Below are 26834 nucleotides of genomic sequence, written 5' to 3'. Positions count from 1 at the left end.
TCTTTCCAATCTCACACCGGGCAGGACCAGGTTTCCATTTCCCCGTGTAGCGTGACTGTGGATCTGATTGGCCCTGGTGTACAAAGATGACTGAATGAGTAGGGGAAGAGAGATGGGAGTACTGAAGAAGTCAGAGGGAAATGGGAGAAGAGACGGAGGAGAATGAATGAAGTTAAAAGAGTTAATTAGAAATGGCGACCATTGTTGTTTCTGTCCATTACGTTTTAATTGACAGGCATCATTTCCGATTCTCCAACTAGCACGAGAATACCACTTCCTCCCGAGAGGACCGCTAACCACCGCAAGCAGTTTAAAGTGCAGAATGCAATGCAAGTGCTATCAACTCAGAAAACGCTCAAAGAAAAATGGAGAGAGGATCAGGATACAAGACAAATATGAGGAAGAAGGTGCAGTTTCGAAAAAAGGAAACCTTACAGATACAAAATAAATATGAGAATATAAAATATTATTTTTATTTTTTTTCTCCCAATCAAACATTTTTTTCTACAACTGCGCGTAAAGAAAGAATTTACATACTCAATTCTCCTCGTAAAACAGCTTATTTGTGAGGAGAATCTACTTTTTCGCTCGCTAACCATCTGCGCATGCGCAAAAGATTTTCTTTACGATCGCAAATCATTCGCGCATGCGCAGAAGAGTTTCTTTACGCTCGCTAATTAGCTGATGATAAGCAGCTCGCCAAAAGACAAACCACTCTTGGTCAGATCTTAACCTAAAAAGTCGGTAATTGTACCGATTCTACAGCCATGATGGATATCAGTGTAGACGAACTATTATAAACTCCGCCAGATATAAGTGATTTAACAGGTTTGTGCAGTTGTAGAAAAAATCTTGTATGTAATTCGCGAGTAATGCGCGATATAGCTATAATAGAATAGCTATTTATGTATTAAGAGCGTAATGCGCGACTTTATCGCTCTTGTAAAATTATAACGCTCTGCTACGCGTCGCGTGATAACTGTTTTGCGCGAGCGATAAACTCGCGCATTACGCTCTTAATACATAAATAGCTATTCTGTTGTTGTTGTAAAATATGGTACGAGGGAAATATATGTTAAGATATATTAAAAAGACGGTAAAGATGATGAGAATAAGGAGAAATAGAGAGAGTGCAAAGGATAAAATTCTGAAAAAATTGAAGGATACATTTTCCGAGATGTAATTCATCACAAATGGAGGAAATAAATTATGATTCTTGAAACAATAAATCTGAAAATAAGAGAGAGTTGATGAGAAAGTATCATCAAGATAATCAACATTCAAATGAAATAGAATATCAAACATCTGATGAATAAAATAAAATCCCTGTGAAGAGGAGAGGGGAGGCAGAAATAAGGAGAGGATATAAGGCGTCCCAGAAGAGAAAAAGAGACAAGAAACCGAGACCAAAATAACACAATAATCAATGAAAAGGAGGAGAAATTGGAAAAGAGATAAGAGGAAAAGATGATTAGAATATCGGATGAGATGAGAATACTCATTAGCGAAAGAATGTTTTCCATGAGGTATTCACTGCAAGACTATAAAATACGCTGAGAATAGAATATTGTTGGAATGATGAAGTGTCGGAGTTAAAAGTAGAGAAAGAAGAAAAAATATAAAAATAAGGTAGCTGTAGATTTTTCCTACAACTTCCTTATTTTTATATTTTTCTTTTTCTTCTACTTCTAACTCTTCTATTTTTTCTAGTAGGAGGACGAAGGAGAGGCGGAGGGGTGATGAAGAGGAGGCGGTGGTAGAAAGAGAAGGAGGAAGAGGAGGAGAAAGAAGTGAAAGAGGAGGAAAAGGATGATGAGAAAAAGAAGGAGGAGGAGGAGGAGGAGGTGGAGGAGAAGGAGGAGGAGGAGCAGGAGGAGGAGCAGGGAGAGGAGAAGGAGGAGGAGGAGGAGGAGGAGGAGGAGGAGGAGGAGGAGGAGGCGGCGGAGGACGAGTAAGAAGAGGAAGTGGAGGAGGAGGAAAAGGATGATGGGAAAAAGAAGAAGGAGGAGGAGGAGGAGGAAGAAAAGAAGGATGAGGATGTCAGGAGGAGGTGGAGGAAGAGGAGGAGGAGGAGGAGGAGGGGGAGGAAGAAAAGAATGATGAGGATGTCAGGAGGAGGTGGAGGAGGAGGAGGAGAAGGAGGAGGAAGAGGAGGAGGAGAAGGAGGAGGAAGAGGAGGAGGAGGAGGAGGAGGAGGAGGAGGAGGAGGAGGAGGAGGAGGAGGAGGAATGGAAGGATGGAACGGAGAAAATCGAAGTAAAATAGATGAATTGTTTGTTATTGCCATGTGATTGAATTCTTATGACAAACAAGCACTGGGCAGTAAATGTATGAGGAAACTATTAGTAGCCTCCCTATCATAGATAGCATCGTCCTTTGCAAAATTGTGAGATGCAATCGTCCATTGATACAAACGAAGCAATAAATCTAGCTATAACATGCGAGAATGGCTAAACTTGATTATAATTACATTCGGCTCCACACATAATCAGAAATTTCAACTAAGACATATTATTAACTTATTGAACAATCAATTTCATGCATGTAGAAATCAAATTTCCTACCCTTCAAAGCATTAATTTATGAACAAGATAGAAAATAGAATACTACATCAATTTGGAACGTTCATAATAGAACAACCTCTGGAAAAATGATTTCAAGACTAGAATCTTAGAATGAGGGATAAGATAGAAAAAAGGATTACAGTACATTCTTGCACGCTTCAATGAAGACAAACTTGATATTCAATACGATTATTGATAACGACAAAAATTCAAATATGATTATTACCAATGATCAGTCCTTTCAATCATCTCAATTATAATCAAGTGTAATTTCGATTTTAGAAAATGAATGAAAGTGAAATGAATGAAATCTCCTTGAGATGTTGAATGATGATATTATCTCATGGAATAAGCTAGTCGTATATCGATTACAATACTATGTTTTTCAATAAGTTTTTGACCACAGCACAATCAAAAAGATACGACCACCCCGTCTTTCGGAGGAGACGATAACCGTCGGTCCCGGCTACCTTAAAAGTAGTCGTCATCTATCATCATCATCCCTCTCACTTATTACCCACGCACGCCTAAGAGCTTATGTGGGCATCACCCACAGTATTATAAGTAAGATCTTTGACTCCTGTTTCCAAGAATGCTTATTATCATCGATACGAAAAAAGCTTATTTTAGCGATAAAATCAAAGGATACAAATTGCATATAGATTAGAAAAGCAGTCCTTAATGGTGGGATAAATTACAAATAATCAAAAGAAAGATTGAGAATATTCTAGTAATGGAATGAAAGTCTATGGGATAGTTAAATTCCTGGAAAAATGTTAGGGTGTTTTTCAAGCCTTGATGAAAGAGAATATCGACTGCAACACGATGTGGGAAAGTGGTACACCGACAAAACCAGCAATTAATTCAATGATCTACACAGCAGTGACATTCGATCCTAATTGAATTCAGAGCAGAGATTATGTTTTTCGTCTGGTGAAGCGCAATTATGGCAGATAAAGCATCCGAACATGCTGCGTCACTAGTCGTGACAACCTAGTTACTGTCACAATGCAGCAATGAGCAATGTCAAGACCATGTCACAATTGTAATTAACACATCACAAAAGCACCAACCTTCCAGACGGCTGGATGATCACAGAATCTAAGAAACATGAAGTGACGTCATGGAGAAATATAACCTTTTCACGAGAAAATTGAGAATTGCACTAGTTTCCCCTTTTTAATTGAAGCAAAAAGCCAGGGCTCGTTCACGGCTAGGTCTGCAATTTCAAAAACCTAATATCGGGGCACCGAGCTTCGCTCGTTATTTATTTATTTATAAACTGAACTCAATTCTTTAAAATGATTGGGGAACGACTAACAAGCACAGCCCAAAACTGTTTCTTCCCCGAATTTTGATTTATACACCATAAATATTCCAAAAAGTAGGTTATGTTCCATACACTTGAATTCAGGTGAAATTTTCAGTCCAAATATTTGAAAACATAAAAGTTATAATTTAGATTGTTTACATACCAAATTGAATAACAAAATAACACTCACTAATCACTTAGAACTGTAAAATAATGATTAACTTTGAATATTATTATATAAACAATATCTTATCAACAAATCAGATTATTTTGAACGAGTCAATCAGAAATTACTAGATTTCTCGCGAGATACGGTGAGCTAATTGATTACACAGCTGATGTCCCACACAGGCACACGCATCTTCTGTTATAGACAGACGACGAAATTATCATCTGTTTTTCCAAGGAGGAATTATCCTTTTCATGTCCTTCAGCGAGTTTTCCTAGGGATGAGACCTAGTGCAATCGAATTTTTATATCATAAACCTACTATGTTCCAAATTTTGGGAAAATCGTTAGAGCCGTTTTCGAGATCCGTTGAACATAAATAACCAGATATATACAAATATACAGAAATTGCTTGCTTAATATAATAGGATAGATTCTATAAGATTGAACATGACTTATCATACACATGATGAACATATGTGTTTGTCAAGTTCCGTTCAATCTGATAGAATCTTAGTTTCATGATGGGCCACATCTACATTTTGTTAATAACTTTGGTGTTAACATTTTTAACATTTGACATTTTTTCCGAAAATCGTGACATTGGTGGAATCCTCTACCAACATTTATTCTGATTTTTTGGTCATCCAGAAGTATATATCCTTATCCTTCCAACATAAATAACCAAATATAAATATAAATAAATAACAAGATATAAAAATACAGAAATTGCTCTTATGTTGGCAGTGCCGAATATTACATTGATAGTTATTGTTGTGCAAGTTACAATAAATGTCTATTTGTAGGTAATTGTATATTGCATACTATAGTGATTATATTGTACAAGTATTTGTATGTTATTTTTGGCAATAAAATTCAATTCAATTCAAAATAATAGGATAAATTTATTTTTTAGTACTCGAACGTGCTTTTATTTGTTAGGAATTTTAATTGTGTTGATACACAACAATTAATCTACAGGAAAACCCGACAATTCATTTGCCAAAGAGAATAAAACACTCAATCAGATACTCTCTCAAGACAATCATCTTACAATAGTGTCGATTTGACTGTTAGAACATTGCTGTTTAAGGGGTTTGTGAATGCACCTACTAGCATATTGATGTATCTGTCAATTGGACTAATGCATCTAATTGATACCTTCGATCAAAACTATATTCTATTCTATCTATTCAGGTATATTTTTATTCCCATCCAATATCTTTACATGATTTGAAAATTGAATTCTGACAATCATAGCACTAAACTGATTTGAAGGTTTCAAATTCCTTAACCACATTATTCCAATTTGTATAATATTATTTATCTCAATATAATATGAGTATTCAAGAATTCTACATTAATTATAGATATTAAATTAACTTCTATTATTAATGGTGTGAACGAAACGCCAGTACGTCTGCTATTGGTCCAACTTGGTTACACATCTCACGCAGTAAAAAGTGGATGTCATTTCTAAATAGCATTTATTTGTGATGATGAAATGAGGAATATATAATATTCCACGGAACCATAAAGAACAATCATGATGAAATGAGGAGTGAATATTCCAATGATCCATGAAGAAAAATCGTGTTTACATAGGTCTTGTTTGAGTAAACCGAACAGATCAGTGAACTCAGTGATTGTTTCTACAGTTTTTAGTTTTAGTACAGTTCTTCACCGCTAGATGGTGCCTGCTTCTAGATTTCATCCTCGCTGCAACCTGCAGTCTGTCATTGGTCTCGAGTCATATATAGTTGGGTAGCAAATTTCCTCTCTCTCTCACACTCGCTCTCTCTCTCTCTCTCTCTCTCTCTCTTTTGGTAGAGAGTTAGTGGGGAGGATATTTTTAATATTCTTTCCGAAGAATGGACATTGATATGTCCAAAGCTCCGGCAATTTATGTAATGCATAACAATATAATTATCTACAGTTATTACAGATTGCTTTTTTCATATCATATACAGTTCAATAATTATTTTCTTAGTCTATATTATGTAAATTCATCTATAATTTTGCTGTATTGTAAGCTATTGTATATAAGTGTATAAGCCAGTATATATTGTAATCTACATAAATAAAGTACTCAATCAATCAATCTCTCTCTCTGTCGCTCTCACTCCCTCCCTCTCTCTCTCCCTCTCTCTCTCTCTCTCTCTCTCTCTCTCTCCCTCTCCCCCTCCCTCTCTCACTCACTCTCTCTCTTTCAAGAATGTTTAATATCTTCTGCAACAATCCTCATTGGAATCTTATCAACTGAACTGTCAGTTCTTAGTAAGTGACTAAATAAATGAGCTCGCTCCAAACAACTTACTAAATCTATATAAATTAAGCCCAAGTATCAGAGTGACGTATACAAAAGGCTTGTAATAGTTTTCAAACATCAATCTTCTGAAGAGTACCTAAGACGTCACCAACTCATTAATAAACACACCAAATTCGTAATATTTGTAAATATTCTGGAATAATTGTAATGCTTGGAGAGCATTGTTGGAAGCTATATAGCCTGCAATTATCAAATCAAATCAATATTTAGACTTGAAAATCACATAAGTAGCCGAAACATGTCGTGACGAAATAATTTAAAAGGGTTCTAAGATTTATATATTTATTTATATTAAAAGTAGTCCTCAAGAAAAAAAATCACTTTCACTTTGACATCATCATAGATGACACTTTACATTATGTAAAATTTTGTAGATTATAGACTTATCCAACTAGGATTTAACAAAAACAAAATAAATTTTGTTAACAACCATACAAAATTATTTAAGAAAACAATGGGAGTTTTCAGAGTTTTTAAGCCCTGATTATTTAAAAATTTATTTAGAAATAAATTCATGAACTGGACTACTGCATCATTCACAGTAACAACATAAAATTATGACACTTTACATTTTGTAAAATTATGTAGATTATAAACTAAACCAACTGGGATTTGACAAAAACAAAATGAATTTTGTTAACAATCATACAAAATTATGATTGAAAACAATGGAAGTTTTCAGAGTTTCTAAATCCTGATTATTTAACAATTTATTTAGAAATAGATTCATGAACTGGACTACTGCATCATTCACAATAACAACATACAATTATAACACTTTACATTTTGTAGATTATAAACTTATCCAACTGGGATTTAACAGATACAAAACGAATTCTGTTAACAATCATACAAAATTATAATTACCGGTATATGAAAGGAATATTTAAAAAATTTTTGAGTTTCTGAATATTTTCCTAATTATTAATTAATTATTTTATTTATTTATTTATTCACTATGCAAATAACACTAATGTAAAAACACATTGAAAGATAAAATAATACGGTAGTCCTTTTTTCTTCAAAATTTATAGGTGACAAAGTCCAAGATAAGGTTAGAATTTCACGTGTAAAATTTTTATAAAATTCATTTAGAAATTGCTCCATGAACTGGAAAACTACATTATTCAGAGTAACGGAGATACACCATGAGCTTATTGTGCTTTCCATTCTGGGGGATATCTGATTGTGTAGGGATGGGGGAGGGGAGTGGAAGAACACGTGACCCCCGACCTATCTTGACGAAAACACTCGACATCCGGCTATATCACCCTTCTCCCACTTCAGTCATCTTTCCCTCTCTTTTCTTCATTTCGAGCAATCGAAACAGAATGAAAAGCCGGAAAAACAACGGAAACCGATTCAAGTAAAAAACGGAGGAGGAAATGAAAAGTGAAAAACCTGACGATTTTCCCGATGATGATGCCAACGTCATCGTCCTTGGTCCTTCAACCTATGCTGGTCCAACGTTTTGACGTCTCACATCATAGCATTCGGTTATTTTAAAAAGCCGAAAAAAAGTTGAGAAAAGATACGAGGTTCTTTTTATTGAGGTCCTGCCAAATTCAGGATGAAAATACAGTAACTGTTTCTGATGGTCAAATAAGTTGTCCGTTTATCTCTTTTCTGTATAGGGCTACTTGTAATATAAAATTGAAGGGAAAAAATCTCAGTACCCTTTTTGAATTATCACAACATGTTTCAACATTGATGCCATTTTCAAGTGAGATGAAGTAAATAAATAAATTCTGCTTGAAGATTATTATTTTTGATCATATGTTAGTGTATTCATAAGATTTTATGAACTGGGACTGTAAATTTTGGATTTAAATTTGCATGATTCTATCAAAAATGGGGTTATTGGTGCCTAATTGGATTAAGTTTATTATTTTATCTCTGTTTAATTTTGCCGCTTCATATATATGAAATTTATAAATAAATTAGATATGAATTTCAATATATAAATACTAAATTATGGTAATAAAAGTGGAGAACTGAATGTTGAAGAAGAATTTCATATTTATGAAGCGGCAAAATTAAACAGAGATAAAATAGTAAACTTAATCCAATTAGACACCAATAACCTCATTTTTGATAGAAATATACAAGTTTAAATCCAAAATTTACAATCCCAGTTCATAAAATCATATGAATACACTAACATATGATCAAAAATAATAATCTTCCAGCAGTATTTATTTATTTACTTCATTTTACTTGAAAATGGCATCAATGTTGAATCATGTTGTGATAAATAATTCAAAAAGGGTACTGATATTTTTCTTTTTCTTTCTATTTATAAGTCGTCCCCTTCCTTACTCTCTAATGTATGGTCAAATTCTTCCCAAATCAATCGAGAATTGAATCATAATGGTTACGAAATGTTACTTCCAGCACTATTCCTTCATCATGCAACAGATAAGCTTGGAGAAAAGCACTGAAACCGTGGTATTCCTAGTCTTGTAGTGTTGATGTGCATTATTTGACTAAAATCATTAAACTGATTTGATGTACGCGTTTATGCTGATTATGCTAAAAGGGCAGCTGCGATTTAAAATTCTAATTCCACACATATACAAGTTTGCTACTAATCAACAAAATGAGTACATGCAAAACAAACAACAATCACACTAAACAAAATGAAAAGAATAGTGGTGCAAAAAAGGGTGGAGGATTAGAGGTTTTTTCAAACTATGGTTAAACCTATGGTTCTGTACTGGGGAAACCTTCAATCATTGAGAAGGTGAAAAATGTATCAGGAAAAGTAAATAGACGGTAGGTATGATCAATTGAAGATAAACAATATTCCTACCTGTATATGTTGACTTGGAAGCCAACTATAATATAAAATTATCAGGTGAACGGAAACAATAATATACATTCAAAACCATTAATAAATTATATTCAATTAGCTTACCCGGCGAACTTCGTTCCGCCAAAAAGTCAATGTATCTCATGTCACACTCCACTTTATTATTTTGGTGAATCATGAAATTTATCTGACAATCAATATTTTCATTTACATCTCAATACGGACTTCCTATGTGCTTAAAACTACCGTTTTAATACCAGTAAAAACATTTATCACAGAGTGACGTGTTCATTACAGCTGGTAAGTTTAGATGCTAAATCATATAATCACAACATGATCTTGAATCATGATAATCTTCCCGTTCTACGTTAGCCGCTCAGCCGACAATTTCGAAAACATAGGTCTGTAAAATGGATCAATATATAATTATTATTAGCCTCCCTATTAAAATTTCTGGTGAGAAACCATCCCCAATATTCATACAACATATTCCCAAAGTCTCATGCCGTTCTGTCAAGTAGTTTTCGAGTCTATAGGGAACAAACAAACAAACAAACACACATTCATTTTTATTTATATAGATGATTTACAAATCATTGAATTGACGTCTACTCAAATATGTAAGCAGTTTAACTGCAGAGAGAATAGTGGATGATAACACATACATTGGACATTGCTTTGGTTCAATAACATCTGATCAGTTCCTGAAAAGGACTCGAACTGCTATTTTATGAACAAAGCATGCAAGTGAAAAAACCCTGAGTAGATTTGAATGTCAAGAATCTGAAAAAATCGTTTTATGTGAGTAGTGGTATGTAAAAATAATTCTTTGAAAATTTATTTCTGTATCAAAAGACCATCACGGCTATACCGCACTTATGTGGAGGAGCCCAGCAGGATATTTCCGCCAGAAAACCGCATTTCCGTGAATATCAAATTTCAGGTGTATGGGTAATTTATGTATGAGGTAAATTATTGGAATGGTGAGAGTATTTTACTAAGCCGTAACAGTGACGTAACTTATTATACTTGTAATTACACTAAGGACTTATTTAGCAGTGTTGAGCAATCGTACGCCTAAATGAAGAGGGTCCGTGAAATACATTATATATACATATTCCCTCTATAATACAGCTAGCAATATGATAGCTAACATTCATTGGTTTGGTATGTAGGAAGAAAGCACTCCACTCTAACAGCCATAATGAGAGTTGTGATATTTTTATTGTGATAATCATAAGGCTTAACTTACATTAGAAGAATTCTTTTCACAGAAATTTACAACAAAAACGTTTCAAGGCACGTGGGTGTAAGCTGTTTTCCCTCTAAAAAATAATACAGAAGAGGTAAGTGAGTTGCACCATCATAAACTGGCATTTTTACGCTAGTTGTACTACGCAGAAATTATAGAATGTCAACTGGCACTATCTTCCATTAGCCTGGAGTCAAAAATTAATTTTATCTCGGTGTAGACTCATAAATTCGAAGCGAAATTCTGGGCCTATCCGGTGTTGAATGTAAAATTCAAATATTAATAGCTATCATATTCATAGGTAGAATGCAACATCGACCTAGCGAAAACAAACCATAATACCTTAGAATAGCCACGAAAGCTGCGTTCACACAAAAGTTATTAAAAAAATGTTGATAACTTAATACTTATAGATTCTATTAGATTGAACGGAACTATTATGTTCATCATGTGTATGATAAGTTATGTTCAATCTAATAGAATCTATAAGGATTAAGTTATTAACATTTTGTTAATATCGAGGCACCGAGCTTCGCTTGTTATTTTTATTTATTGATAAACAGAACACAATACTCTAAAATGATCGTGTTCATATTTCACAGCGTGCTATATGTCATCTTATAAATTTCGGGGATGCGATATTTTGATTTTTCACATACTCACTCGCTCACTCACTTTTTTAATATCCACAGCTGTTCCAGCCAAGGATGAATTATCCTTTTAATGTCGTTCAGCGAGATTCCCAAGGATGAGAGCTAGTGCAATCGAATCTTTATATCATAAACCTACTATGTACCAAATTTCGTGAAAATCGTTAGAGCCGTTTTCGAGATCCGTTGAACATAAATAACCAGATATATACAAATATACAGAAATTGCTTGCTTAATATAATAGGATAGATTCTATAAGATTGAACATGACTTATCATACACATGATGAACATATGTGTTTGTCAAGTTCCGTTCAATCTGATAGAATCTATAAAATAGAATCTGATAGAATCTTAGTTTCATGATGGACATCTACATTTTGTTAATAACTTTGGTGTTAATATTTTTAACATTTGAAATTATTTTCCGAAAAACGTGACATTCTTTCCGAAAATCGTGACATTGGTGGGGGAGACCCAATCCTCTACCAACATTTATTCTGATTTTTTGGTCATCCAGAAGTATATATCCTTATCCTTCCAGGATTTTGTTTAATTTCCCAACCCAGCTGAAGATTGGCATATCATTTTATGATATTGTATGAATACAACTTTATGTCATAGTTATGTAAGGTTGTGTGCCTAAAAATTGATGGAAGAGAGATATTTTGATTTCATGCTTTTGCGTTCATAGAAAGTTCATAGAACGTCAAACAAAGAAACAAATTCATTGAATCTTGTTGGAAATTCCTTTCCCTTACCAACCAAATCTTTAGAATCAAAGTTTGACTGATAGTTTTATAGTTATTGACGTCTTTCCAAAAATATCGAATAATCTATAGATCTCAAAAACTAAACAGGTCGATATAAGACAATTTTACTGGAGATTTTTTGTTGGAAATTCCCTGTAGAAACTAAAGGTGCGTACAGATATACGCGCCGGAACATGAGCAATTCACTTTTAATCAGCTGACTATATCTGTATTTTTACAGAGACGGTAAGATACAGATATAAAAAGCTTGGCATCAGCTGATTAAAAGTGAATTGCTCATGTTCGCGGCGCGTAAATCTGTACGCACCTTTAGGTCTACGGCTGTTAAACCTTCCATGGGACACTCTGTGCATCCTATACTATAAAACAAGCAATTTCTGTTTATATGTTTGTATTTCAGCGGATCTCGAAAACGGCTCTAACGATTCTCCGATTCTCACGAAATTCATAACATAGAAGGTTTATAATATGAAAATTCGATTGCACTAGGTCTCATCCGTGGGAAAACTCGCTGAAGGACATTAAAAGGATAATTATCATTCATTCTTGGAAAAACAGCTCATAATAATTATTTCGTCGTCTGTTGATGATGGAAGTGAGTGAGCGAGTTCATGTGTGTGGGACTGTGTCAAAATGACTCAGCCGTTGAACTTTTGTAATCATTCAATCAGGTACTTAGGGACGGTTGCAGAAAAGCCGGTTTTTTTCAATCCTGATTAATTTCAGTAGATCCATCTTTTTGAAATGGTCTTCTCTGATTTGGTTCACGTGAAATTAATCAGGAATAAAATTTAACCGGCTTTTGTGCAACCGGGCCTTTGTGAGGGAAATTTTTGCATTCCTCTGGGAATTAATCTCAATTTACTGTGATTAGATAGAACATTTCTGTATGAACTATGAATGTTATTATAATTTATTCTTTCGTAATAAATTTGTTATGCTTTTGTACTCTAGAGCGAAGCTCGGTCCCCGATATTAATGATAAATACAGTAAATTGAAACACTAATCTTGTATTTTTACTTTCCTTGCCCTATTACCATAGGTAAGGAAAGTATTGCTTTCCAAAAAAAATTAAGGTACCCTAATTTCATGTTTTCTATACGTTTCAAGGTGCCCTGAGTACAAAAACATGATTTTTGGGTGTTGGTGTGTGTGTGTGTATGTGTGTGTGTGTGTGTGGGTGTGTGTGTGTCTGTGAACACGATAACTCCATTCCTAATTAACCGATTGACTTGAAATTTCAAACTTAATGTCCTTATACCATGAGGATCCGACAATAAGAAATTCAATAAAATTCAATTCAAAATGGCGGAAAAAATGGCTGATAATGGCTAAAAAACCATGTTTTTCACTGTTTTCTCGAAAACGGCTCTAACGATTTTCTTCAAATTTATACCCTAGATAGCTATTTATAAGCCCTATCAACTGACATGAGTCTCATTTCTGGGAAAATTGCAGGAGCTCCGTAATATTCCTGAGAATGAATTTTGTTAAATTTCTATCACGATTTTCTCAAAAATGACTTGACCGATTTTCTTCAAATTCATACCCTGTATAGTTATATATCAGCTCTATTAACTGGCGTGAGTCTCCTCCCTGAGAAATTAACAGGGGGTCCACCCCATCCTTGAGAAATTTACTTCGTAACCTCCTTCTCTTGCGTAAGGTAGGTAGGTAGAGCAGTTTATTCAAAAGAACACATGTCGATATTTTATTTGTAGAACAGCTGTTTTGACAACTTTTAAAAAATCCTCAAATTTCATAATTCAAAGAAAGGAAAATGTACTCTGAACACAATAACAATAGTATAATCGTAGTTTTAATTATTCAGCCGCCAATCGGCATAATGTTATTCCCTAAATTATCCTCGGTAATGAGGCTTATAGATCAATGAGCAAGGAAAGTTGTGTGAGTGTACCAAACCAGATTTTTCACAATATGATTGGACACTCTGTACATAATGATAAAAATACAGTAGATTGAAACACTTATCTAGTACTAGCCGTCAGGCTCGCTTCGCTCGCCATATCCTTCAAGCCAGGGGGCTCCGCCCCCTGGACCCCCAACTGGATCGTCCAAGAATGAGATCGGCAGGCTCGCTTCGCTCACCTGCATTTTTTATCATATGTTGGGACGATCCAGTCGGGGGTCCAGACTAAACGTCTGGCTAAACGGATATGGCGAAGTGAGCCTGACGGCTAGTAATATAATATTCCCAGGAATAGCTCTGGTTAAAGTAGCAGTGCCCAATCAATTTTTCCGCGATAAAGTCATTTCAATCTTCAACTTGGTGCCAACCTAACAAAGTCAACTCAACTTAATGTCAACCTGACAAAATTATTGATTTAGTTGCCAGTTAACAACTGTTTCGAAGAGGTACTCTCTCTAGATTATAGTTCTATATTAACATATGGTATAGACATTTTTCAATTAAAAATTAAGGGAATAAGAAGAACATACATGCTAAAAGACGAACTTTAAACCCTTAAAAACCACCCTAAGTGTTAAAATATTGCCAAAAGATTTCTTAGTGCGCCTCTAAAGGGCCAACTGAACATACCTACCAAATTTGAACGTTTTTGGTCCGGTAGATTTTTAGTTCTGCGAGTGAGTGAGTGAGTCAGTCAGTCAGTGAGTGAGTGCCATTTCGCTTTTATATTATCTAGTACTAGTATTTTTCACAATATGAACCCTTGTGGGAAAGGTTCCTACACAAGAACAAACGGAATGCGATACAGAGATGACCATATATTACAATGTCGTGACATCTCACAATAGTGTAGCGCATGTCTCGTATCACATGGTGACGTGTACAAAGGGCATGGAGTCCCAATAGTCTCTCAAACACTACACAGTTGAAGAGGTCGTCCAAATGGTTATAGTTATAGTGCGGTCCACGTTATAATGACAGTATTTGATCAACTTTAGTTTTGCTATCCTTGTCTATCATTCGACAAAGCCGGTGGTACTATCCTTTTCTAGGTCCACAACGATGCCAATTATGTTTTTGACAGTGTAGAAATATAATTAATTAATGCAGAGAATCGGTATCGCTGTTCTTCTATCTTTATCCACTGCCATTATAACGTGGACCACACTATACACAGTTGAAGAGGTCGTCCAAATGGTTATGGCTAAATGCACTTATGGTTGCATACACATGCACATGCACCCAGTCACAATAACTCACATCACGTGACTGACGTATGTGTGCCGCACTCAAAAGGCAACGGCACATGCGTAAATCACCCATCTCCTCCTCATCTGATTCTTCTACTTCATATTTTTCCTTCTCATTCCTCTACCTCTTCCTTGGGATCCTCCTCCACCTCCTTTTCGTCCTATTGCACCTACTCATACTCCACCTCCTCCTCTCCATCACCCATCTCCTTCGCAACTTATTCTTCTACTTTATATTTTCCTTCTCCTTCCTCTACCTCTTTCTTGGGATCCTCCACCACCTCCTTTTCGTCTTATTCCACTTACTGATACTTCACCTCCTCCTCTTTCTTTTTGACACCTTCATCTTCAACCTATTCATCCACATTTTTCTTCTTCTATACCTCCTACAAATCCTACTCCTCTACCAATTCATCATCCTCCTAATCCTCCTCCTCCTCCACGACGTAATTCTTCTCCACCTCTACATTCTCTTTCTTCAACTTCCTATTTCTAATTTGACACCTTCTTTTTCTTTCCCTTTTCCTTTTGGTTCTAATTATTCTTATTATTCCTTCTCCTTCTTGATATTGTTCGAGATCTTCTTCTTCTTCTTGTTCTTCTTCTTCTTTTTCTTCTTGTTCTTCTTCTTCTTCTTCTTCTTCTTCTTCTTCTTCTTCTTCTTCTTCTTCTCTTCTTCTTCTTCTTATTCTTCTTCTTTTTCTTCTTCTTCTTTTCTTCTTCTTCTTTCTTCTTCTTCTTCTTCTTCTTCTTCTTCTCACTATTTTTTTCTTCTTATTCATCTTCACCTTCCTCCTCCTCTTCGAACCAAGCCACATGAGGCGTTTTTCGTTTTGTCAACACCAGTTGACCATGCAGGAAGCTCTCCGATTGGCTAATTGTATCAACCGATTCCCGAACGCCAACGATACTTTGAAATAACGCCAAAGATACGCCCAAAATCTGCATTTTTCCAGCGTTTTTAGAGTTTTCTCAGCTTTATCGAGAACAAATGAACAGAAAATGTTCAAATTTAGTACAGAAGCTCATTGAAATAATGGATTTGAAATAACGCCAAAGATACGCCCAAAATTAGCGGTTTTCTCAGTTCTTTCATCAAGTACTAGACAGAAAATGTTCATATTTGGTACAGAGGTTTAGCTAGGGTCTAAACATTTAGTGATGGGGTGACTTTAATTATTCATCAAAGATGAATATTTGGTAGATGAATATTTAAAGATGAATATTTTTACTCATATTTGGTACAGAGGTTTAGCTAGGGTCTAAACATTTTGTGATGGGGTGACTTCAATATTTCATCAAAGATACGCCCAAAATCAGCGTTTTTCTCAGCTTTTCTGTGTTTTCTCACCATTTCCAATACTTGATGGATAAATATTAAACAAAATTCAGTACACAGGTTTAGCTGAGGTGGAAGAATTTTGAATAAATTGAATCGACCAAGGAAGTACTTTGACTTTCTGATGGAATGAAGCATGCTCAAATGAAAAATGCAGGCGAGCGAAGCCAGCCTGCTGATCACATTTTTGGACCTGTCTAGACGGATATGGCGAGCGAAGCGAGCCAAACGGCAAGTACAATATAAATAAAAAATGAATTGATTATTCTAAATGATATTTGAGTACTGTTTAATTAAAAAAAAAATAAAATAAAAAAAAAATATATATATATATATATATATATATATATATATATATATATATATATATGTATTATGTATTATATATTTATTATTACTCTACGAGCCATTTTATATATGGTTGTTGTTGTATTATGTATGTTGTGGTTTCGGTATTCTAAATTTTTCAAACCCCTACCTTATTGTGCTTGCTAATTTTGACTTTTGTCTGAGATTTGCGTATCTTGTCTTATCTTGAGCTTGTTGTTATTTTATTTTATGCATAGAATTTTCCACTCTTGCTGATTTATGTATTTCTGTCTTTATCAATTCATCTCAAATTAATTAATTTATTATTCTATTGTATTTTTTCATTTAAAGAAAATAGGTATTGTATACACTATTTTAGATAGTTCTTAGTTTTATTTAGTTATATATTTTTCTCTCTTTCGTTTTCGTTTTCAATAAATATTGTTTTTTTCTGTCTCTCTGATGCTCCTCCATGCGGACGTGACTTAGTCACTTGCATGGTAGAATATTTCTGTATATTATGTGAAATTTCTGCAAGTGCAATTTTGTAATTATTTTGTTTTTTTTTTATACGGAAATAAAGATTATTATTATGATTATTATTATTAAAAATGAACAAATAGCACCAAGAAGTGAACGATCTAGGAACAAGTAGCCACCCTATGATGTAGAGTAACTCATTTTACGATATTTCCCCTCAATCTTTACCTTACAAACTGACCATATATTTCAGTCCGTTATACTCTAGTTGGTCAACCCTGACTTTAACCTGGACATTTAGGTGGTATACGGTACATTCAGAAACTATCAATATAGATATGGTAGAAGTAGGACAACAGCACACGAGGCGATAAAACACCGATTTTAGGGCGGACAGACGGAAATAGTTTAGCATAAATTTCAAAGAACAAGAGAATCGCGTAAATGTTGTCTGGAGAGTTTGCACAATAATCGAGAGATTTGTTTAGTGGAGCAAGCATGAACAACAGCAAACCTAGTATAGCAAGCAAATTTACTGAGCTGTAGTCCTTATTTGTGAAGTAATAGATGACAGTATGGGCTCCAGTTATAGGCAAGAAACTTTACTGGAAAGTTTCCTTATCAAGTTGTTCCTGATTTATGAGGTCTTTGGAGATCTGACGCATAGTGAGATTGGATTCCCCAAATTTATTAGATTATTCTATCTTTATGAGTCTAAACTTACCACTGCTGAAGGTTGAAAATCATCTCATTACTTTGATGAGTCTTAAAGTTTACTACTAGACTTTGCTTCTAATTGCACTAAACTGTCTAAATTTACCACCGCTAAAGTTGAGAGTTGTCTCATGAATTTGTTGTATCCAATGGCACGAGACTCATCCAGAGAAGTAATAAATTAACTTTGAACAATTATTTAATTTTCGAAATATATAGAGCAAAGCTAATAAAGAATATCGATTAATCAGACGAAAATTTCTGGATAATATATCATTTATTGTGTCTAATAACAGAGTAATATGTTGTATCCAATGGCACGGGACTCATCCAGAGAAGTAATAAATTAATTTTGAACAATTATTTTATTTTCGAAATATATAGAGCAAAGCTAATAAAGAATATCGATTAATCAGACGAAAATTGCTGGGTAATATATAATTTATTGTGTCTAATAACAGAGTAATAAATTGATAATTTTTGAACTATTGATGTGCCGAAGTTCGAGATACTTGGAAAATTTCAAGGGCATTGATTATATGGCTCATAGTTTTAAGGAAATTTTCCATAATGAGACTTTTTGTGAGGGATGTGTACTGAAATTTAAGTATTGTATTGTAGAATAGTCAAGGATCATATATAAAAGCAAAATAGAACATAATTATAATAATTAATTTAATTATTTCGAAATATTTTATCACAACATGTTTCGGACATTTATGCCATTTATGACTTGAAAATGTCAGAAACATGTTGTGATAAAATATTTCAAAAAGGGTACTGAGATTTTTATTTTTCTTTATAGAACATAATTATTTGGTATGAAAAAAGGTGGCAGATGAGAGAATATGAAGATTAATTTCTTCCCTCGAGGAACTGATTTTATGAAGAACATGAACCCAGTCATGTAGAAATAATACACGTATTTACAATTTTAGAAAGGGGAAAAAAGTTCAGTTTTGATATGTAGGACTATTAATTTAAAGATAATCTACAAAGCTTATGTAGATTCAAAGTGGGTAAATTAGCCTGGAGTATGAACATTTAAAGATTCCTGATCAATGAGGTATTTCTTTGTTCTTATTCTCGAATCAGTCTCAACTTATGTAACTTATGGATAATATTCTTTCCTTTCCTCGCAATAATGTTATTTATCATTTCCCTATGATAAATTTCTATATTAGTATCTTTTCTCTATAGTCCAGTCAATATAGACATAGAATAGGGGGTGTGCTTGCAATTTATATTGTAGTTCTGATTTTTTAATATATTATTTCGGTACATAAGAGAAGTCCACAACCAATTTCTTCATGCAAAACTTCCTTGTGCTAGATACAGAGTGGCCCAAAAACCTCGTATTTTCGGCTCATTTTCCAGTTTTCAGCTATTTCTGCCAAATCTCGTAATCGGACAGAAAAATTTGCTCTCGCCTTTTTTCTAGATTATGAAATTCTGAATAACATGAGATCATTCGGAACTCTCTATCTTCAATGAGAACTGAGTTATGATTTTTCGAAAATGATTGAAATTTGAAGAAAGAATCAATTCTGATGAATTTTAGTTTTTGATCAACAATATCTTCCGCTTGTTACCATTTAGATGTATAATTCAAAATCTCTCTGGGCGTATTTTTGTGCTCTACAATCTGAGATCAGGTAGAGCGCTCTATCTCATATAGATTCCCAGGTACACCTGACAACAATGCTCCTTGTATTGTGAAAAACACCTAATTTTCAGCTCGAACCATCATCACCAACTACATAGTCTTCATATATATATTTCGCACAATGACATAAGTTCATGAGATGGAAAATGAGCCGAAAATACGAGGTTTTTGGGCCACTCTGTATCTAGCACAATGAAATTTTGCATAAAGAAATTGGTTCTGGACTTCTCTTATGTACCTAAATAGTATATTAAAAAATCAGAACTAAAATATAAATTGCATGCACCAATGTATATAGTGACTGGACTACTGTCTATTTCAACCGACTAGCAGGTGTTGAATCAATAAACTGTTTACTATAAGGTGCCTAGCCGGCAGTTTTGACACTGACCCCTAGCTGCAGCAAAGGGTCAATGCTAAGTACACACACACATGGTGCAGTGCAGTGCAATGCCACAGAGCTGCCGAGTGCCGAGTACCCACATGTTGCAGAGAGGAATGCTCCCCGGAGTGGGGATCCGAAGAAAACTGGCCTGCTTGCCAGCACTGAGCTCACTAGTGACTAAACGGTGCTTGCCGAAGGCCAAGGTTACCGCGTGGTGTCTTCTACATTCGCGACTCCGGTATCGTTACTACTTCTCCCATCACCGACAATCAATAACCTCTGGTCTCCTATTTCCTTCATCATCACTGGTTACTACTTCTCTCGTCACCGACAACCTATAACCTCTGGTCTCTTCTCCATCATCACCTGTGTGGAATCTCAGTGTGCCAGGTAGGCTAAATTGTTTACAACTCCGAGAAATTGCATTTGTGTAATAATCGGGCACTTTGCAAACCCATCGACGACCGAGTGGTTATTGTCGCCCCGTGTGAAGCTAGTGGTTCCTTGGACAATTCTTCCATCCCAGTGACATTGTGGTAGATATCTAGAATTAATACAACTTCGAGCATGTTTTATGAAAATTTTGAAAAATACATGAACCCCTGATTTGAAACATAAGATGAAGGTGATCCCAAAAACTCAACGAGGATATTACAGCTGATCTTTTTTTCTGAGAAAGTATTTTATAATACACGACTTTTAAATTTAATAATATAATAAGGGCTTTCAAATCCTTCAAACTCGACGAGGATATAATAGATCTTTTTTTGAGAGATTTTTTCATATAATACAGGACTTTCAAATTTCTGTGAAATAGGCCTCTAAATGTTCTCAAGTCTGATTATTTTAGATCATTGTAAAAACCGTCCAAGCCGTGTCCCAATCCAATTGAAGCAAGTTGTGGTGACTTTAACGCTGGATATTGACTACCGCGTCGTACAAGTCTCTAATCCAAGAAAAATTTATCTAAGTAATTTAAAAAACAGTACAATAAAAATAGTAAAAAATTGGACTTCGAAATACCAACTGAAAAAATGACAAATGTAGTTTTCATAATCGGAGTAAATTCACAGATCAATAAACTACAGTACTTATTTCCTGTCACAAGTAGTCTATGTTTGAATTTAGAGAGTGGACAAACTCATGAAGGGAAGAAGTACTGTATTTGATTGACCTGTGAAATCACAAATATGATAATAAATTATATTTTTGAAGTGACTCGGATTAATTTCCCATGATAGGAAATCTGATGGTAGGATAATGTTTGTAATTCAAGTGAATATATAAAATTCTGGAAGTTCAATATTTCTAGCAAAACAAGAAAAGAAAACAGGATAGGTTTCGAAAAATTTGAAGGAATTTGAAATGTGTTCGAGGTAGATCATTGGGTGTCGAAGATATATTTTTCTTCAAATTCTACGTAAAAAATATATTTCTCCCCAAATTGTAAGTCAGGATTCATTAGAAATGGAATCACAGTATAATTTCAAGAATAAATTATAATGTTAGGAATGATGGAAGATATAATTTAAAAAAATATATAATTGAATTGCACTAAGTTTTACCATGAAGAGAAATAAGAAGACCACAAAATAATACTGAATAGTTGAGTATTGCTCTAGATGAAAATAAAATAGAATAGTAAAAAGTCGGCAGATTTTAAAATACCAGCAGAAAAATGTAGAGATTTTCAGGTTGAGCATTCAAAGGATTGCAATGAATTACCTTTCAATTCAATATAAGTTGATTAAAGTTGCAATACTTTATTGAAAAGTCAAAAGTATGAATAGCATAATCGAAAGCATTGGAAATGATTATGTGCTCACGTTAATAAAATTTACTTTGGGAAAATAATTGATAACGTTACTTCGCAGTTGGGTAATTGACACTTAATAGGATGAAAACTTTCAAAAAATTTAAATCTAGGCAATTCTTTCCTCTGTTTTTTGGACACAAGTTCTGTTTAATTAGAGCATTAAATATAACTATCACTGATTTCAATATGATTGGTAGGAATTTGAACCATAAATATTATAGACCCCGATAAACCTCAATTTTCCATCTAAAAGATGAGATTGATTGAAGAAAATAATTTAATCGAAAACTAGAATATGCAAGAAAAATTCCTCATTTAATAAAGAAATTCTGATACAAATACTACCTGATCTAACTAAATCAGTTAATATAGTAACATTATTCACTCATCATGCAACAAAATTGGTTGATGAAATACTAAGGCAATAAATCATTAGTTATTTTTTCTTCAAAATTCAGGTGATGAAACAGTCAAAAAAGTGAGTTAGGCTATGTTTCTTTCACTTGTACAAATTTTAGTGCAAATAACACTAACAAACATAAAATTTAGAATTTTGATAGATTAAAAACCAAATTCGATTTAATAGATATTGAATTTAATATCTTTTGAGTGCAAGATAATTTGCACTCAAATAGCACTAAAAACTGTAAAATAATGGTCTACATTGTAAAAGTGTATACTGCAATAATTGTTATGGATACAAAATAACTTGGGATTAGTTGGTTTTTCTAATGATGACATTCAACAAGTATCATTTTCTTGAATATCTGTGACAAAGTCACTGACCAATAACGTAAACAAAACAAACTGCCGGATTGTATAACGGATTTGAATACAGCCTTGAGAGGTTATTAGCTTACCTAACAGCAGTAACCGCTACAGCTAAACAAACAGGTCCATGAGCCTTGACTCTGAGGAAAACAGCATGACAAGTTCAGCCATAGTGAACTACTAACTGCTATCGTGACTGCCCTATCATCAATAATACATTATTTTCAGTTACGCCCTGTCAAATAACCAAAAGTGATACAAGTGACAAATAATGTCTGAAACTATTTCCACTAAGGGGAGAAAAGTAGTCAATTTAGTAGAGGAATTTTGTCTTCTCAATTCATAATATCACTTACTCACTTCAACTAACTCCAATAATATTGTTTTCCTGGGGAACAGAGATGAACTCTCCTCTGACAATGATGAAATGCTACCTTTAGAAAAAGATTAACATGTACCTTTAGAAAAAGACATGAGTTTATCAGAGATTGACAATGGTGTAATAACCGAAACCGGTCTTTCTAATTATCAATAAATCAGTGGTTTTTTGACAATTTCTTAGTCTTTTTCATTCAATTTAGAAAAAGATGGGTATACTGTAGTTATTTCATAAGAGCATGTTCCAATTATTATTTGTACTGTTGAAGAGAAAGATTTGTATCAATGATACATTTTTTCAATTGTATCAATTATTGTTGTTGACACTCTCTTTAATCAGCCTAGTTTTTCCTCCAATTTAATAATTGTATTATGATTATAGTGTTTTATACAATAAATGAATATAAAATCTATCATTGATAGCCTATTATTAAATTCTAGTATCAAATAGTATTTTTGACAATTTCTATCCAAATTTAGGAAAGGAACAGTTTTGGGCTTCAAGCCTGTTGTTCCTCTCCCAATCATTCATAGTTGAGAATTATATTGTATCTATCAATGTATAAATAAATAAATAAAATAAATGAATAAATAAATAAATAAATAAATAAATAAATAAATAAAAAATAAATAAATAAAAATAAATAAATAAATAAATAAATAAATAAATAAATAAATAAATAAATAAATAAATAAATAAATAAATAAATAAATAAATAAATAAATAAATAATAAATAAATAAATAAATAAATAAATAAATAAATAAATAAATAAATAAATAAATAAATAATAAATAAATAAATAAATAAATAAAAAATAAATAAATAATAAATAAATAAATAAATAAATAAATAAATAAATAAATAAATAAATAAATAAATAAATAAATAAATAAATAATTGGATCTAATTCTCTTTCTCTATAACAACTGAATTTCAATGAACCTTTACTTCTATGAGATTCTACCCGTTTCAACCACTATCAAAAAATCTCCACGGAAGATTTACTCTCTACTAAGAATTTGAAATGTTTTTATTGTATTCACTACAACCCTTATAAAAGTGTATAGGTTCTCCGCCCTAACCAATTAACTGTGAATTCTGATAGAACCTCAGCCATAACTAGAAGATAAAACTCGAACAGTCACAACATCCTCAACAATAAACAATCCAACCGATAGAAGCCATAAAATCTCCAAGCAAACCAGGTCAATCTTCAGTTCACATACGTGGTGCCCAGGTTGAGGACCTCAAGGGGCGTTTACATTAGTCAAGTCTTCTTGAATTCAAGTTTTGTGTGAAATGATCAAATTTTTCAAACTTTAAGTCAAGTTAACAAGAGCAGAAACTTGAATCCGATATACCAATGTAGACCCTTCTTCAAGTTTTGTTTATTCATAATATTACATCGGAATCAACAGGTAATAACTCAAAATATTGTTGTTTCAAGTAGATGAGTAGCGTCAGCGTGGGACACTGATGAGTAGGTTACGGGGCGTTTACATTATTCAAGTTCACTTGAATTCAAGTTTGCAAAAAACATTCATTTACTAAACTTGAATTCAAGTAAACTTGAATAATGTAAACGCCCCTAACCTACTCATTTACTTGAATTCAAGTTTAGTATAAAATTAATGTATTTTGTAAAATTGAAGTGAAAAACAGAATTTTTAATCCACTATAAAAATGTAGACCCTTCTTCAAGTTTTGTTGATTCGAGTAGATGTTGAAGTTGAACATGTTTGACTTCAGGTTTCAACTTGGATCTTGAATCTTTAATCCAACAAAGGGTCATATGCACCATATAGGTTTAACGCTAAACCACGTTTACTTGTAGATATGGTTGCATTCATCATAATGTGTTTCATATGGGGTTTGAACGAACAGCTGAAATTTCACTTTTTGTGTAGTTGAGAAGTTGATATTGTGGTAATTATTCATATTGAATGAAAAAGACTAATAAAAGACTCATCAGTGGTTTTTTGACAACTTCTAAGTCTTTTTCATTCAACAGCTGAAATTTCTTAATAATTTAATCCGAGTATTTGCATACGGGTCCAAACCTACCAATGGGTAAAATGAGATGAAAACAAGTGTCGGTCAATGTATAATGTTTAAAAATAACTGAATAGAAAAATATGATGTAAGAAAAATATGAAAAGTGAGAAGAAAACTTTGAGATAAATTAGATTTTCTACTTCTTAATCATATACTTTTGAGGTTATGGAATCTTGAATTCAAGTAACCTTGACTTCAGCTGACATTTCTCCATTTAAACGGAGTATCTCCCTACTGGCCTGAACCTACTAATGGGTAAAATGAGATGAAAACATGTGTCGATCAATGTATAATGTTTAAAAATAACTGAATAGAAAAATATGATGTAAGAAAAATATGAAAAGTGAGAAGAAAACTTAGAGATAAATTAGATTTTCTACTTCTTAGGGCCGTTTTCACAGTGCCAGTTTAAACTAAATTTCATCTTAAACTGGATTAAATCTATATCAAGTATCATTTGTTAAAATGTGTGATTCATTTCGAGTTTAAGCCAACAGCTGATTGAATTCAGTTTAAGCTTTCACTGTGCAAACGGACCTTAATCATATACTTTTGAGGTTATGGAATCTTGAATTCAAGTAAACTTGACTTCATGTAAAGTTGAATTCAAGTTTCAAAAGTCGCCTATTTAAGGATATGAAAACTTGAATTCAAGTAAACTTGACTTCATGTAGACTTGAATATTCAAGTTTTCAAAGTCGTCCATTCTACTCAAACATTGAAAAAATCTTGAATTCAAGAAAACTCGTCTAATGTAAACCCTACATCAGGGACCACCGAAAATCCTCCGCATGCGTTCCCATCCTTTTTTCCACCAGGAAGCCGAACAAAATGGCGACTTTTTATTTTTGTTATTGAGACTTTCTGTGGCCAGCGACGTGTTACTGAAAATAAAACGTCGTTCGTTCATAGATGACGACAAAAAAGGAAAAATCAGCTCGGCCGGCTGTTGGGCTGTTGTACTCGGCTGTTACACTCTTGTTTTTGTCTGTGCTGACTGCAGCCTGCCGTTGGCTTGCTTATAACCACCGCTCCTTCTGCTCCTATTTACTGTTAGAAGTTAAGCTATAACTGGAAAACGACGACACTCATTTTGCTGCAATTGTTGTCAAAATAGGCTATAACTTATATTTCTGCGCACCTTGAGTTCGTCACCTCCAATACTGACCTGTTTTCAAATAATCTCATCTGGAAACTTTTCCGGTTCTTCAAAATCCAACTCGAATTCCGGTTCTTATAATTGCATTCCCTTTTCATCAAGTGAAATTTTAGCATACAAGTGAGGCATTAATCCTAACAGAAATGACCTGTTTTCAAATAATCTCATCTGGAAACTTTTCCGTTTCTTGAAAATCCAACTCAAATTCCGGTTTATTCCCTTTTCATCAAGTAAAAATATTAGTATTCAAGTGAGGCATTAATTTGAGTCAGGGCATAAATCCTACCAGGAATGACCTGTTTTCAAATAATCTCATCTGAAAGTTTTTCCGTTTGTTGAAAATCCAACTCGAATTCCGGTTTTCATCAAGGTTTCATCATTTCATTCCCTCATCAAGTGAAATTTTAGCCAAGTGAAGCATTAATATAAGTCAGGGCATGAATCCTACCAGGAATGACCTGTTTCCAAATAATCTCATCTGGTTACTTTTCCGTTCCTTGAAAATCCAACTCGAACTCCGGTTTTCATCAGGGTTTCATCATTTCATTCCCTCATCACGTGAAATTTTAGCATACAAGTGAAGCATTAATATAAGTCAGGGCATGAATCCTACCAGGAATGACCTGTTTTGAAAATATGATCATATGCTGATAGTGAATGTTTTTGTGATTTTTCTGGCTTCAAATTTATCAAGTTTTTTAATATTTTTCAATTTATT

The 26834-nt window shown here is 33.6% G+C and overlaps 2 protein-coding genes across 4 annotated transcripts in view; one reads left to right on the top strand and one right to left on the bottom strand.

Moving 5' to 3' along the window:
* Window positions 1-26834, bottom strand: part of LOC111056244 (autophagy-related protein 16-1) — a 581037-nt gene that overhangs the window by 223751 nt on the left and 330452 nt on the right. The window lies entirely within an intron of this gene.
* LOC111047530 overlaps window positions 20125-26834 on the top strand; it is a 188590-nt gene continuing 181880 nt past the window's right edge. Inside the window, exon 1 of the mRNA XM_039429676.1 lies at window positions 20125-20324. The gene's annotated coding sequence lies outside the window, so the exon portion shown is untranslated. The remainder of the gene's footprint in view (window positions 20325-26834) is intronic.

The sequence above is a fragment of the Nilaparvata lugens genome, chromosome 1 (assembly GCF_014356525.2).
Source record: "Nilaparvata lugens isolate BPH chromosome 1, ASM1435652v1, whole genome shotgun sequence".
NCBI classification, from domain to species: domain Eukaryota; kingdom Metazoa; phylum Arthropoda; class Insecta; order Hemiptera; family Delphacidae; genus Nilaparvata; species Nilaparvata lugens.
The sequence above is the reverse complement of the archived record's forward strand: the minus strand, read 5'-3'. Positions and strand labels throughout refer to the sequence as shown.